Source organism: Triticum aestivum, chromosome 4D, assembly GCF_018294505.1.
Source record: "Triticum aestivum cultivar Chinese Spring chromosome 4D, IWGSC CS RefSeq v2.1, whole genome shotgun sequence".
Classification (NCBI taxonomy): domain Eukaryota; kingdom Viridiplantae; phylum Streptophyta; class Magnoliopsida; order Poales; family Poaceae; genus Triticum; species Triticum aestivum.
The window spans coordinates 212,554,946-212,568,981 of NC_057805.1; positions in this window are offsets into that span (position 1 = coordinate 212,554,946).

Genomic DNA, 14,036 nt, shown 5'->3' on the forward strand with positions numbered 1-14,036 from the left:
CGGAGGAAATAAAAACCTTATTAGTAGGTAACCCAATCCTAGCCGCCCCAAGCGTTGGCGAGCCTATGTTGCTTTATATCTCCGCAACTCACCAGGTAGTGAGCCTGTACTCGTCGCCGAGCGAGGGGAAGAGGGACATAAATTCCCCATCCAAAAGCCAGTATATTACGTATCGGAGGTTCTTACACCATGCAAATCCTGATACCCTCACTACCAAAAGATAGCTTACGCGATCTTTATGGCATCTTGAAAACTCTGACACTATTTTCAAGAGTGTTCTATCACGGTGGCCTCCGAAGTACCACTTAACGACATCATAAAGAACAAGGACGCCACCGGACGCATAGCTAAATGGGCCATTGAGCTCTTACCGTTTGAAATAACATACAAGCCACGCCGAGCTATTAAATCTCAGCTGTTGGCCGACTTTGTCGCCGAGTGGACGGAAGCTGAGCTCCCTAAAGAGTACAACTCATACTCCAACTAGATCATGTACTTCGACGGCTCTAAAATGCTAGCCGGACTAGGGGTTGGCGTCATCTTGACATCCCCTACGGGGGACACAGTCTGCTATGTGTTGCAAATCATGTATACGGACTCCAATAATGCAGCCGAATACGAGGCACTTCTACACGGTCTCCGCATGGCTGTCTCCATGGGCATACAACGCTTAGATGTGCGCGGCGACTCAAACCTCACAATATCTCATGTAAACGGAGAGTTCGATGCAAAAGATCCAAAAATGGAGGCATATCGAAGCGTCGTATTAAAAATATCGGCTCGGTTCGAGGGGCTTGAATTTCATCATGTCGCTCGAGACAGTAACCAGGCAGCGGACATACTCGCTCGCATGGGCGCTAAACGCGACCCCGTCCCGCCTAATACCTTTGTGGAAAGGCTCTTCAAGCCATCCGTGGTGTGGCAGGACGAGAGTGGAGACGCCAGTACGGACCTGATCACGCCCCTAGCAGCCGAACACAATGCAGATATCATCGGGGGTTCGGATACCGAAATAACACCCTCTGCTCATGAGATCATGGCCGTCATTGCTCCACGGACGGAACCTTTCCTGGCCTACCTTAATAGGAAGGAGCTTCCTGATGATCAAAATGAGGCCCATCACATAGTTTGGCGTTCTAGAGCCTACAAAGTTCACGAAGGTGAACTGTACAAGAAAAGCACTACCAGAGTTCTCCAAAGGTGCATCTCCGAAGAGGAGGGACGGCAACTCTTGGCTAAAACATGTTGGTCTGGGCGGCCATCACGCCGCAGCTCGGGCCCTCGTAAGCAAAGCCTTCCAGACAGGTTTTTTCTGGCCAACAGCCTGAGCAGACGCACAAACCCTTGTCCAGCGTAGCCGTGGGATGTCGGCTTTTCGCCAATCAAAGTCATATGCCTCCCACTTCCTTAAGAAAAATCCCCATTACTTGGCCCTTCATGGTCTGGGGGCTCGATATGGTCGGACCCCTTAAAGCGGGAAGCCACAAAAAGAAATATTTACTGGTTATGGTGGATAAATTCACTAAGTGGATAGAGGCCAAACCAGCAAAAACAGCTGAAGCAGGGCCAATGATTGACTTCATATCCGGCGTGGTACACCGTTATGGTGTCCCGCACAGCATCATCACTGATAATGGCTCCAATTTTACAACTGATGAGGTGAAAAATGAAGGAAATATGCCCTAGAGGCAATAATAAAGTATTATATATTTCCTTATATCATGATAAATGTTTATTATTCATGCTAGAATTGTATTAACCGGAAACATAATACATGTGTGAATACATAGACAAACAGAGTGTCACTAGTATGCCTCTGCTTGACTAGCTCGTTAATCAAAGATGGTTATGTTTCCTAGCCATAGACATGAGTTGTCATTTGATTAACGGGATCACCTCATTAGGAGAATGACGTGATTGACATGACCCATTACGTTAGCTTAGCACCCGATCGTTTAGTATGTTGCTATTGCTTTCTTCATGACTTATACATGTTCCTATGACTATGAGATTATGCAACTCCCGTTTACCGGAGGAACACTTTGTGTGCTACCAAACGTCACAACGTAACTGGGTGATTATAAAGGTGCTCTACAGGTGTGTCCAAAGGTACTTGTTGGGTTGGCGTATTTCGAGATTAGGATTTGTCACTCCGATTGTCGGAGAGGTATCTCTGGGCCCACTCGGTAATGCACATCACTATAAGCCTTGCAAGCATTGTGACTAATGAGTTAGTTGCGGGATGATGTATTACGGAATGAGTAAAGAGACTTGCCGGTAACGAGATTGAACTAGGTATCGAGATACCGATGATCGAATCTCGGGCAAGTAACATACCGATGACAAAGGGAACAACGTATGTTGTTATGCGGTCTGACCGATAAAGATCTTCGTAGAATATGTGGGAGCCAATATGGGCATCCAGGTCCCGCTATTGGTTATTGACCGAAGAGGTGTCTCGGTCATGTCTACATAGTTCTCGAACCCAAAGGGTCCGCACGCTTAAAGTTACGATGACAGTTTTATTATGAGTTTATATGTTTTGATGTACCGAAGGTTGTTCGGAGTCCCGGATGTGATCACGGACATGACGAGGAGTCTCGAAATGGTCGAGACGTAAAGATTGATATATTGGACGACTATATTCGGACACCGGAAGTGTTCCGGAGAAGTTTCGGATTAAACCGGAGTGCCGGAGGGTTACCGGAACCCCCCGGGGAAGTATTGGGCCTTAGTGGGCCTTGAGGGGAGAGAGAGGGCAGCAGCCAGGAGGTGGTGCGCCCCCTCCCAGGAGGAGTCCTAGTTGGACTAGGAGAGGGGGGCGCAGCCCCCTTTCCCTCTCCCTCTCCCTCTCTTTCCTTCCCCCCTTCTTTTCCTAGTAGGACTAGGAAAGGGGAGTCCTACTCCTACTAGGAGGAGGACTCCCCCCCTCTCCTTGGCGCGCCCATAGGCAGCCGGCCTCCCCCTTGCTCCTTTATATACGGGGGCAGGGGGGCACCTCTAGACACACTTGATATACGATATTTTAGCCGTGTGCGGTGCCCCCCTCCACCAGATTACACCTCGATAATACCGTCGCGGAGCTTAGGCGAAGCCCTGCGTAGGTGGAACATCATCATCGTCACCACGCCGTTGTGCTGACGAAACTCTCCCTCAACACTCGGCTGGATCGGAGTTCGAGGGACGTCATCGAGCTGAACGTGTGTAGAACTTGGAGGTGCCGTACGTTCGGTACTTGATCGGTCAGATCGTGAAGACGTACGACTACATCAACCGCGTTGTGATAACGCTTCCGCTGTCGGTCTACGAGGGTACGTGGACAACACTCTCCCCTCTCGTTTGCTATGCATCACCATGATCTTGCGTGTGCGTAGGGAAATTTTTGGAATTACTACGTTCCTCAACAGTGGCATCCGAGCCAGGTTTTATGCATTGATGCTATGCACGAGTAGAACACAAGTGATTTGTGGGCGATATAAGTCATACTGCTTACCAGCATGTCATACTTTGGTTTAGCGGTATTGTGAGATGAAGCGGCCCGGACCGACATTACGCGTACGCTTACGCGAGACTGGTTTCACCGTTCGGAGCACTCGTTGCTTAAAGGTGACTGGCGGGTGTCTGTCTCTCTCACTTTAGTTGAACCGAGTGTGGCTACGCCCGGTCCTTGCGAAGGTTAAAACAGCACCAACTTGACAAACTATCGTTGTGGTTTTGATGCGTAGGTAAGAACGGTTCTTGCTAAGCCCGTAGCAGCCACGTAAAATATGCAACAACAAAGTAGAGGTCGTCTAACTTGTTTTTGCAGGGCATGTTGTGATGTGATATGGTCAAGACATGATGTGATATAACGTGTTGTATGAGATGATCATGTTTTGTAACCGAGTTATCGGCAACTGGCAGGAGCCATATGGTTGTCGCTTTATTGTATGAGATGCAATCGCCATGTAATAGTTTTACTTTATCACTAAGCGGTAGCGATAGTCGTAAAAGCAATAAGTTGGCGAGACGACAACGATACTACGATGGAGATCAAGGTGTCGAACCGGTGACGATGGTGATCATGACGGTGCTTCGGAGATGGAGATCACAAGCACGGTGCTTCGGAGATGGAGATCACAAGCACAAGATGATGATGGCCATATCATATCACTTATATTGATTGCATGTGATGTTAATCCTTTATGCATCTTATCTTGCTTTGATTAACGGTAGCATTATAAGATGATCTCTCACTAAAATTTCAAGATAAAAGTGTTCTCCCTGAGTATGCACCGTTGCAAAAGTTCTTCGTGCTGAGACACCACGTGTTAATCGGGTGTGATAGGCTCTACGTTCAAATACAACGGGTGCAAAACAGTTGCACACGCGGAATACTCAGGTTAAACTTGACGAGCCTAGCATATGTACACATATGACCTCGGAACACAGAGACCGAAAGGTCGAGCGTGAATCATATAGTAGATATGATCAACATAGTGATGTTCACCATTGAAACTACTCCATCTCATGTGTTAATCGGACATGGTTTAGTTGCTTTGGATCACGCAATCACTTAGAGGATTAGAGAGATGTCTATCTAAGTGGGAGTTCTTAAGTAATATGATTAATTGAACTTAAATTTATCATGAACTTAGTACCTGATAGTATCTTGCTTGTCTATGTTAATTGTAGATATATGGCCCGTGCTGTTGTGTCGTTGAATTTTAATGCGTTCCTTGAGAAAGCTAAGTTGAAAGATGATGGTAGCAACTACACGGACTGGGTCCGTAACTTGAGGATTATCCTCATTGCTGTACAGAAGAATTACGTCCTGGAAGCACCGCTAGGTGCCAGGCCTCCTGCAAGAGCTACGCCAGAAGTTATGAACGTCTGGCAAAGCAAAGCTGATGACTACTCAATAGTTCAGTGTGCCATGCTTTACGGCTTAGAACCGGGACTTCAACGACGTTTTGAACGTCATGGAGCATATGAGATGTTCCAGGAGTTGAAGTTAATATTTCAAGCAAATGCCCGGATTGAGAGATATGAAGTCTCCAATAAGTTCTATAGCTGCAAGATGGAAGAGAATAGTTCTGTCAGTGAGCATATACTCAGAATGTCTGGGTATAATAATCACTTGATTCAACTGGGAGTTCAACTTCCGGATGATTGCGTCATTGACAGAATTCTTCAATCACTGCCACCAAGCTACAAGAGCTTCGTGATGAACTATAACATGCAAGGGATGGATAAGACGATTCCTGAGCTCTTCGCAATGCTAAAGGCAGCGGAGGTAGAAATCAAAAAGGAGCATCAAGTGTTGATGGTCAGTAAAACCACTAGTTTCAAGAAAAAGGGCAAAGGGAAGAAGAAAGGGAACTTCAAGAAGAACAGCAAGCAAGTTGTTGTTCAGGAGAAGAAATCCAAGTCTGGACCTAAGCCGAAACAGAGTGCTTCTACTGTAAGCAGACTGGCCACTGGAAGCGGAACTGCCCCAAGTATTTGGCGGATAAGAAGGATGTCAAGGTTAACAAAGGTATATGTGATATACATGTTATTGATGTGTACCTTACTAATACTCGCAGTAGCACCTGGGTATTTGATACTGGTTCTGTTGCTAATATTTGCAACTCGAAACAGGGGCTATGGATTAAGCGAAGTTTGGCTAAGGACGAGGTGACGATGCGCGTGGGAAATGGTTCCAAAGTCGATGTGATTGCCGTCGGCACGCTACCTCTACATCTACCTTCGGGATTAGTTTTAGACCTAAATAATTGTTATTTGGTGCCAGCGTTGAGCATGAGCATTATATCTGGATCTTGTTTAATGCGAGACGGTTATTCATTTAAATTATAGAATAATGGTTGTTCTATTTATATGAATAATATCTTTTATGGTCATGCACCCTTGAAGAGTGGTCTATTTTTAATGAATCTCAATAGTAGTGATACTCATATTCATAATGTTGAAGCCAAAAGATGCAGAGTTAATAATGACAGTGCAACTTATTTGTGGCACTGCCGTTTGGGTCATATCGGTGTAAAGCGCATGAAGAAACTCCATACTGATGGAATTTTGGAATCACTTGATTTTGAATCACTTGGTACTTGCGAACCGTGCCTTATGGGCAAGATGACCAAAACGGAACTATGGAGAGAGCAACAGATTTGTTGGAAATCATACATACAGATGTATGTGGTCCGATGAATATTGAAGCTCGTGGCGGATATCGTTATTTTCTCACCTTCACAGATGATTTGAGCAAATATGGGTATATCTTCTTAATGAAACATAAGTCTGAAACATTTGAAAAATTCAAAGAATTTCAGAGTGAAGTTGAAAATCATCGTAACAAGAAAATAAAATTCCTACGATCTGATCGTGGAGGAGAATATTTGAGTTACGAGTTTGGTCTACATTTGAAACAATGCGGAATAGTTTCGCAACTCACGCCACCCGGAACACCACAGCGTAATGGTGTGTCTGAACATCGTAATCGTACTTATTAGATATGGTGCGAACTATGAGGTCTCTTACTGATTTACCGCTATCGTTTTGGGGTTATGCTTTAGAGACGGCTGCATTCACGCTAAATAGGACACCATCGAAATCCGTTGAGGCGACGCCTTTTGAACTATGGTTTGGCAAGAAACCGAAGTTGTCGTATCTTAAAGTTTGGGGTTGCGATGCTTATGTGAAGAAACTTCAACCTGATAAGCTCGAGCCTAAATCGGAGAAATGTGTCTGCATAGGATACCCAAAGGAGACCGTTGGGTACACCTTCTATCATAGATCTGAAGGCAAGATATTTGTTGCTAGAAATGGATCCTTTCTAGAGAAGGAGTTTCTCTCGAAAGATGTGAGTGGGAGGAAAGTAGAACTTGATGAGGTAACTGTACATGTTCCCTTATTGGAAAGTAGATCATCGCAGAAATCAGTTTCTGTGACACCTACACCAAGAAGTGAGGAAGTTAATGATAATGATCATGAAACTTCAGATCAAGTTATTACTGAACTTCGTAGGTCAACTAGATCAAGATCCGCACCAGAGTGGTACGGTAATCCTGTTCTGGAGGTCATGTTACTAGACCATGGCGAACCTACGAACCATGAAGAAGCGATGGTGAGCCCAGATTCCGCAAAATGGCTTGAAGCCATGAAATCCGAGATGGGATCCATGTATGAGAACAAAGTATGGACTTTGGTTGACTTGCCCGATGGTCGGCAAGCCATTGAAAATAAATGGATCTTCAAGAAGAAGACTGACGCTGATGGTAATGTTACTGTCTATAAAGCTCGACTTGTTGCGAAAGGTTTTTCGACAAGTTCAAGGAATTGACTACGATGAGACCTTCTCACCCGTAGCGATGCTTAAGTCTGTCCGAATCATGTTAGCAATTGCCGCATTTTATGATTATGAAATTTGGCAAATGGATGTCAAAACTGCGTTCCTGAATGGATTTCTGGAAGAAGAGTTGTATATGATGCAACCGGAAGGTTTTGTCGACCCAAAGGGAGCTAACAAAGTGTGCAAGCTCCAGCGATCCATTTATGGACTGGTGCAAGCCTCTCGGAGTTGGAATAAACGCTTTGATAGTGTGATCAAAGCATTTGGTTTTATACAGACTTTTGGAGAAGCCTGTATTTACAAGAAAGTGAGTGGGAGCTCGATAGCATTTCTGATATTATATGTGGATGACATATTACTGATTGGAAATGATATAGAATTTCTGGATAGCATAAAGGGATACTTGAATAAGAGTTTTTCAATGAAAGACCTCGGTGAAGCTGCATATATATTAGGCATTAAGATCTATAGAGATAGATCAAGACGCTTAATTGGACTTTCACAAAGCACATACCTTGACAAAGTTTTGAAGAAGTTCAAAATGGATCAAGCAAAGAAAGGGTTCTTGCCTATACTACAAGGTGTGAGATTGAGTAAGACTCAATGCCCGACCACTGCAGAAGATAGAGAGAAAATGAAAGATGTTCCCTATGCTTCAGCCATAGGCTCTATCATGTATGCAATGCTGTGTACCAGACCTGATGTGTCCCTAGCTATAAGTTTAGCATGGAGGTACCAAAGTAATCCAGGAGTGGATCACTGGACAGCGGTCAAGAACATCCTGAAATACCTGAAAAGGACTAAGGATATGTTTCTCGTATATGGAGGTGACAAAGAGCTCATCGTAAGAGGTTACGTTGATGCAAGCTTTGACACTGATCCGGACGATTCGAAATCGCAAACCGGATACGTATTTACATTGAACGGTGGAGCTGTCAGTTGGTGCAGTTCCAAGCAAAGTGTCGTGGCGGGATCTACGTGTGAAGCGGAATACATAGCTGCTTCGGAAGCAGCGAATGAAGGAGTCTGGATGAAGGAGTTCATATCCGATCTAGGTGTCATACCTAGTACATCGGGACCAATGAAAATCTTTTGTGATAATACTGGGGCAATTGCATTAGCAAAGGAATCCCGATTTCACAAGAGAACGAAGCACATCAGAAGACGCTTCAATTCCATCCGGGATTTAGTCCAGGTGGGAGACATAGAAATTTGCAAGATACATACGGATCTGAATGTAGCAGATCCGTTGACTAAGCCTCTTCCACGAGCAAAACATGATCAGCACCAAGACTCCATGGGTGTAAGAATCATTACTATGTAATCTAGATTATTGACTCTAGTGCAAGTGGGAGACTGAAGGAAATATGCCCTAGAGGCAATAATAAAGTATTATATATTTCCTTATATCATGATAAATGTTTATTATTCATGCTAGAATTGTATTAACCGGAAACATAATACATGTGTGAATACATAGACAAACAGAGTGTCACTAGTATGCCTCTGCTTGACTAGCTCGTTAATCAAAGATGGTTATGTTTCCTAGCCATAGACATGAGTTGTCATTTGATTAACGGGATCACCTCATTAGGAGAATGACGTGATTGACATGACCCATTACTATAGCTTAGCACCCGATCGTTTAGTATGTTGCTATTGCTTTCTTCATGACTTATACAAGTTCCTATGACTATGAGATTATGCAACTCCCGTTTACCGGAGGAACACTTTGTGTGCTACCAAACGTCACAACGTAACTGGGTGATTATAAAGGTGCTCTACAGGTGTCTCCAAAGGTACTTGTTGGGTTGGCGTATTTCGAGATTAGGATTTGTCACTCCGATTGTCGGAGAATTATCTCTGGGCCCACTCGGTAATGCACATCACTATAAGCCTTGCAAGCATTGTGACTAATGAGTTAGTTGCGGGATGATGTGTTACGGAACGAGTAAAGAGACTTGCCGGTAACGAGATTGAACTAGGTATCGAGATACCGATGATCGAATCTCGGGCAAGTAACATACCGATGACAAAGGGAACAACGTATGTTGTTATGCGGTCTGACCGATAAAGATCTTCGTAGAATATGTGGGAGCCAATATGTGCATCCAGGTCCCGCTATTGGTTATTGACCGAAGAGGTGTCTCGGTCATGTCTACATAGTTCTCGAACCCAAAGGGTCCGCACGCTTAAAGTTACGATGACAGTTTTATTATGAGTTTATATGTTTTGATGTACCGAAGGTTGTTCGGAGTCCCGGATGTGATCACGGACATGACGAGGAGTCTTGAAATGGTCGAGACGTAAAGATTGATATATTGGACGACTATATTCGGACACCGGAAGTGTTCCGGAGAAGTTTCGGATTAAACCGGAGTGCCGGAGGGTTACCGGAACCCCCCGGGGAAGTATTGGGCCTTAGTGGGCCTTGAGGGGAGAGAGAGGGCAGCAGCCAGGAGGTGGTGCGCCCCCTCCCAGGAGGAGTCCTAGTTGGACTAGGAGAGGGGGGCGCAGCCCCCTTTCCCTCTCCCTCTCCCTCTCTTTCCTTCCCCCCTTCTTTTCCTAGTAGGACTAGGAAAGGGGAGTCCTACTCCTACTAGGAGGAGGACTCCCCCCCTCTCCTTGGCGCGCCCATAGGAAGCAGGCCTCCCCCTTGCTCCTTTATATACGGGGGCAGGGGGGCACCTCTAGACACACTTGATATACGATATTTTAGCCGTGTGCGGTGCCCCCCTCCACCAGATTACACCTCGATAATACCGTCGCGGAGCTTAGGCGAAGCCCTGCGTCGGTGGAACATCATCATCGTCACCATGCCGTCGTGCTGACGAAACTCTCCCTCAACACTCGGCTGGATCAGAGTTCGAGGGACGTCATCGAGCTGAACGTGTGTAGAACTTGGAGGTGCCGTACGTTCGGTACTTGATCGGTCAGATCGTGAAGACGTACGACTACATCAACCGCGTTGTGATAACGCTTCCGCTGTCGGTCTACGAGGGTACGTGGACAACACTCTCCCCTCTCGTTTGCTATGCATCACCATGATCTTGCGTGTGCGTAGGGAAATTTTTGGAATTACTACGTTCCTCAACAAAAAACTGGTGTGCTAACTTGGGCATTAAACTCGACTATGCATCTGTCTACCACCCTCAAACAAACGGTCAGGTCGAACGGGCTAATGGCCTGATAATGAGCGGAATTAAACCCGACTGGTGTGCTCCCTATGAGAGGTGGATAAACACTGGGTTGATGAACTCGATTCCGTACTTAGGGGGCTGCGACTACACCTAACCGAACAACCGGATATACACCTTTCTTCATGGTGTACGACGCAGAAGCTGTCCTGCCCTGCGACATTATTCATGACTCACCAAGAGTGCACATGTACGAAGAGCGAGAGGCCGAGCTCGATCAGCAGGATGACCTAGACGGTCTCGAAGAGGAGCGTGATATTGCGCAAGCTCGTTCCGCATTTTATCAACAACAAGCCAGGCAATACCAAAGCAGAGAAGTGCGAGCCAAGACTTATAACGTTGGTGACCTCGTCTTGCGTCTCCCGGAGAAGAAGAAGGATAAGTTATAACCAAAATGGGAGGTCCCCTTCATCATAGATGAACTTCTCAATTGAGGAGCCTATCGCCTTCATAACGCATCGTATAATCACCTTGAGCCGAATCCATGGAACGCTGCTCGTCCCCGACGATTCTACAGATAGTTCGGTAGCACCTTTTTTACTTTGACTAGGTCCCTTTTTCTCCTCTCCTTTTTAATTTTTTCCTTTTCATCCCATGGTATGTTCGGATCTACAGAACTGTTAGGGGTACACTTCTTTAAATGTATACACCCCACTATAATCGGGGGCTTCTTTGACGAAGCTTATTATTAAAAGCTTATGACTTACATTGTTTATGTTATTTGTTCTATACACTTTTTGCCATTATATGCACCTTTATGACTTCAGTTTTTGCCAAGCTGGGTTGCCTCACTCCTGTGCTTATACCCTACGTTCCCGATTGTTCGGCTAGGGTGTAAGGGAGCACCTCTATAATTGTTACAACCGGGTAATCCGGATCTGTACCTCAGACAGGTGAAGCCGAAAGGTAGCGTCCTTAACGGAATAATTGGTCGGCAAGCAACGACAGATTATTTATGTTTATGTAATTCTTTGTTGGTGGAAACGACACCTATGGGATCACTGGGATCCCTTCTAGGGTTGGCGGGCGCGAGGTTGTGCAAAGAGCGGGTCTGAAAGGAAGCATACACATCGTTTACCCAGGTTCGGGCCGCGAAGACGCGTAATACCCTAGTCCTGCTTTGGTGGATGTATTTGAGTGTTCATGTGTTCTTGAGCTAGCTACGGGGTGTAACTTGCCCAAAAGATCTGAATCCTTCTCCTGGTGGCTTCGGGCCTCCTTTTATAGAGAAAAAGGGGTTGCCACGGTGGCACACAGGAGGTGGAAAGGTGTACAGTGGGTGAGTCTATCCTCTGGCACCGTCGGACAAACGCATTTAATGCGCTGCCGACGTGCCCCTCTTGCTTTATCGGGGATGGCAAGGAAGCTCGTCCCAGCTGTCGCCGCCTCACCTGGCTGCGACGCGCGTCCGAGCTGACGAGGCATTGTAGTGCCATGTTGGCTGGCTGCTGGGCTGGCGCGGTGGTGGAGTCTTCATGAAGATCTGCATGCCACAATGCAGGTGCTAGCTGAGTCGGCGTAGAGGCCGCACGCTGCCACGCAGGTACCTGCCCAGCTAGTTGAGCTAGCTGCTGCATGGGAGCGGCGGTGTAGTCTTGGCAAACGTGGGCCTGGCCGCGGCCCCGTAAGTGTCCTCGGCAAGGGCCTTGCCGGGGCCCCGGCAAGGGTCTTGCCGTGGCACCGTGGTCGTCCCCGGCAAGGGTCTTGCCGGGGTCTCGTGGTTCTCCTTGGCAAGGATCTCGCCGAGGATCGTCGTCTTCCGGTCCTCATCTGATCTTGTGTGTTTATGATCTTGACGAAGATCTGCATGGCACCACAGAGGCGCCTCCCGAGCCCGGCAAGAGCCTTGCCGGGGCTGCGGAGGCTGCCCCGGCAAGGGTCTTGTCGGGGGAGTCCACCTCGCCCTCTTGCTCTTGGTGTCTCTTGGTCTTGGCATTGCTTTGGTTGCCTTGTGCTCCGGCTTCCCTCCTCTGCCCTGCTTGGTGTGGCCGTGGGCGCGGCTCCGACTGCCCGTGCACAAGTAAAGGGGTAAAAAGGAGAGCCCCTACTTTTGTACACTGACAGGAGCCCCCGGGCCTGGGCCACACATAAGCGCGACACTTTGTTGGGCCAGGCCCAGAACGGTGCGTGGGCAGGTGCGGCGGATTTTTACCGCGATAACTTCTTCGCTCGCTTGCGCTTCCCCACGACCCGCGTTGAATGCGCGTCATGGATGGTCGTGCGTGACGTGGGGGGCATGCGTGGGGCGGTTCCCGCATGCATGCATCACATCACAGTAAATGGTAAAGAGGTGGCCCACGCCTTCCCCATAAAAAGGAATAACCGCAGGTGCGCTGCTCATTTACCCTCCATGCCTTCTCCAATCTCGGAACCGCTGTCCCCTTCTTCCTCCCTCTCAAGCTCTTTCCTTTGCTCGCCGCCGCCGCGCTTCGTCGCCCTTCATCCCTCGCCTCTCGCAGCCGCCATGGCACCCAAAACCGGCAAAGGCAAGGGAGTGGCTAAGGATGTCGGGGCGAAGGAGCCGCCGGAGAGCGAGTTGGCAGCACGGCGGACGCAGTCCGCCTACTTCCCCTCGACGGTTGACGCGGTCCATCTCCAGGACTACTTCAATCACCTGTGGGGGTGCAAGATGGGGGGGGGGAGGCGACGGCACACCCAGCAACGCGCGTCATCCCTGCTGCTTTCGCCGAAGCCGGCCTGAATCGGTACCCATTCTTCGTCGACTACTTTTCTTGCGGCCTCTGCTCCCCCTTCTCTGATTTCTTCAACGACGTCATGCACACCTATGGCTTTCACCTTCTGGATTTCACTCCAAATGCCGTGACGTGCATGGCTCTTTTTGCCCATCTCTGCGAGGGCTTCGCCGGGGTGCATCCCAACACGGCGCTCTTCTGCCACTACTTCTTCCCTCGGATCCAAAAGGGGGGCGCCATTTCCGGTTGTGTCGCCTGGATCCCAAGGAGCCAGGGGAAGGGGACATATCCGGAGGGCACCCGGAAGGAGAGGTGGGAGGAGTGGCGGGGTCGGTGGTGCTGGACCAAAGAGGAGGACCCGCAGGAATTTTGACAGGTTCGTCGGGCGCCGCCGGTTCGCAGAGACGATTGGAGCAATGTCGGTGCCGACGACGCGAAGCTCACGGTTGCCACCACCAGGATTCATCGCCTCACCAAGTCCGGGCTCACCCTTGAGATGATCGGGGCGGATTTCATCCGCCGCCGAATCGCTCCGCTGCACAACAAGGGGAGGCCGGCCTGGCTTTTCACGAATGCGGCCGACATCATGAGACTTCGCCCCGGTTTGGACCACAACCTCACGGTGATGGGGCACGCCCACTTCCGTGAGCGGCTCTTCCAGCTCGACGTGTACCGCGACGGCAAGGTCGAGAGGTCCGGTAGGGCTGCGAAGACCGGCAAGGTCACTAAGGGGCCCTTGTTTGGGTTGCCGGCGGGGGTGGACCCGCTAAGTAATAACTCACGCCGAAACGACATCATTGCCATGATGCCGGAGTT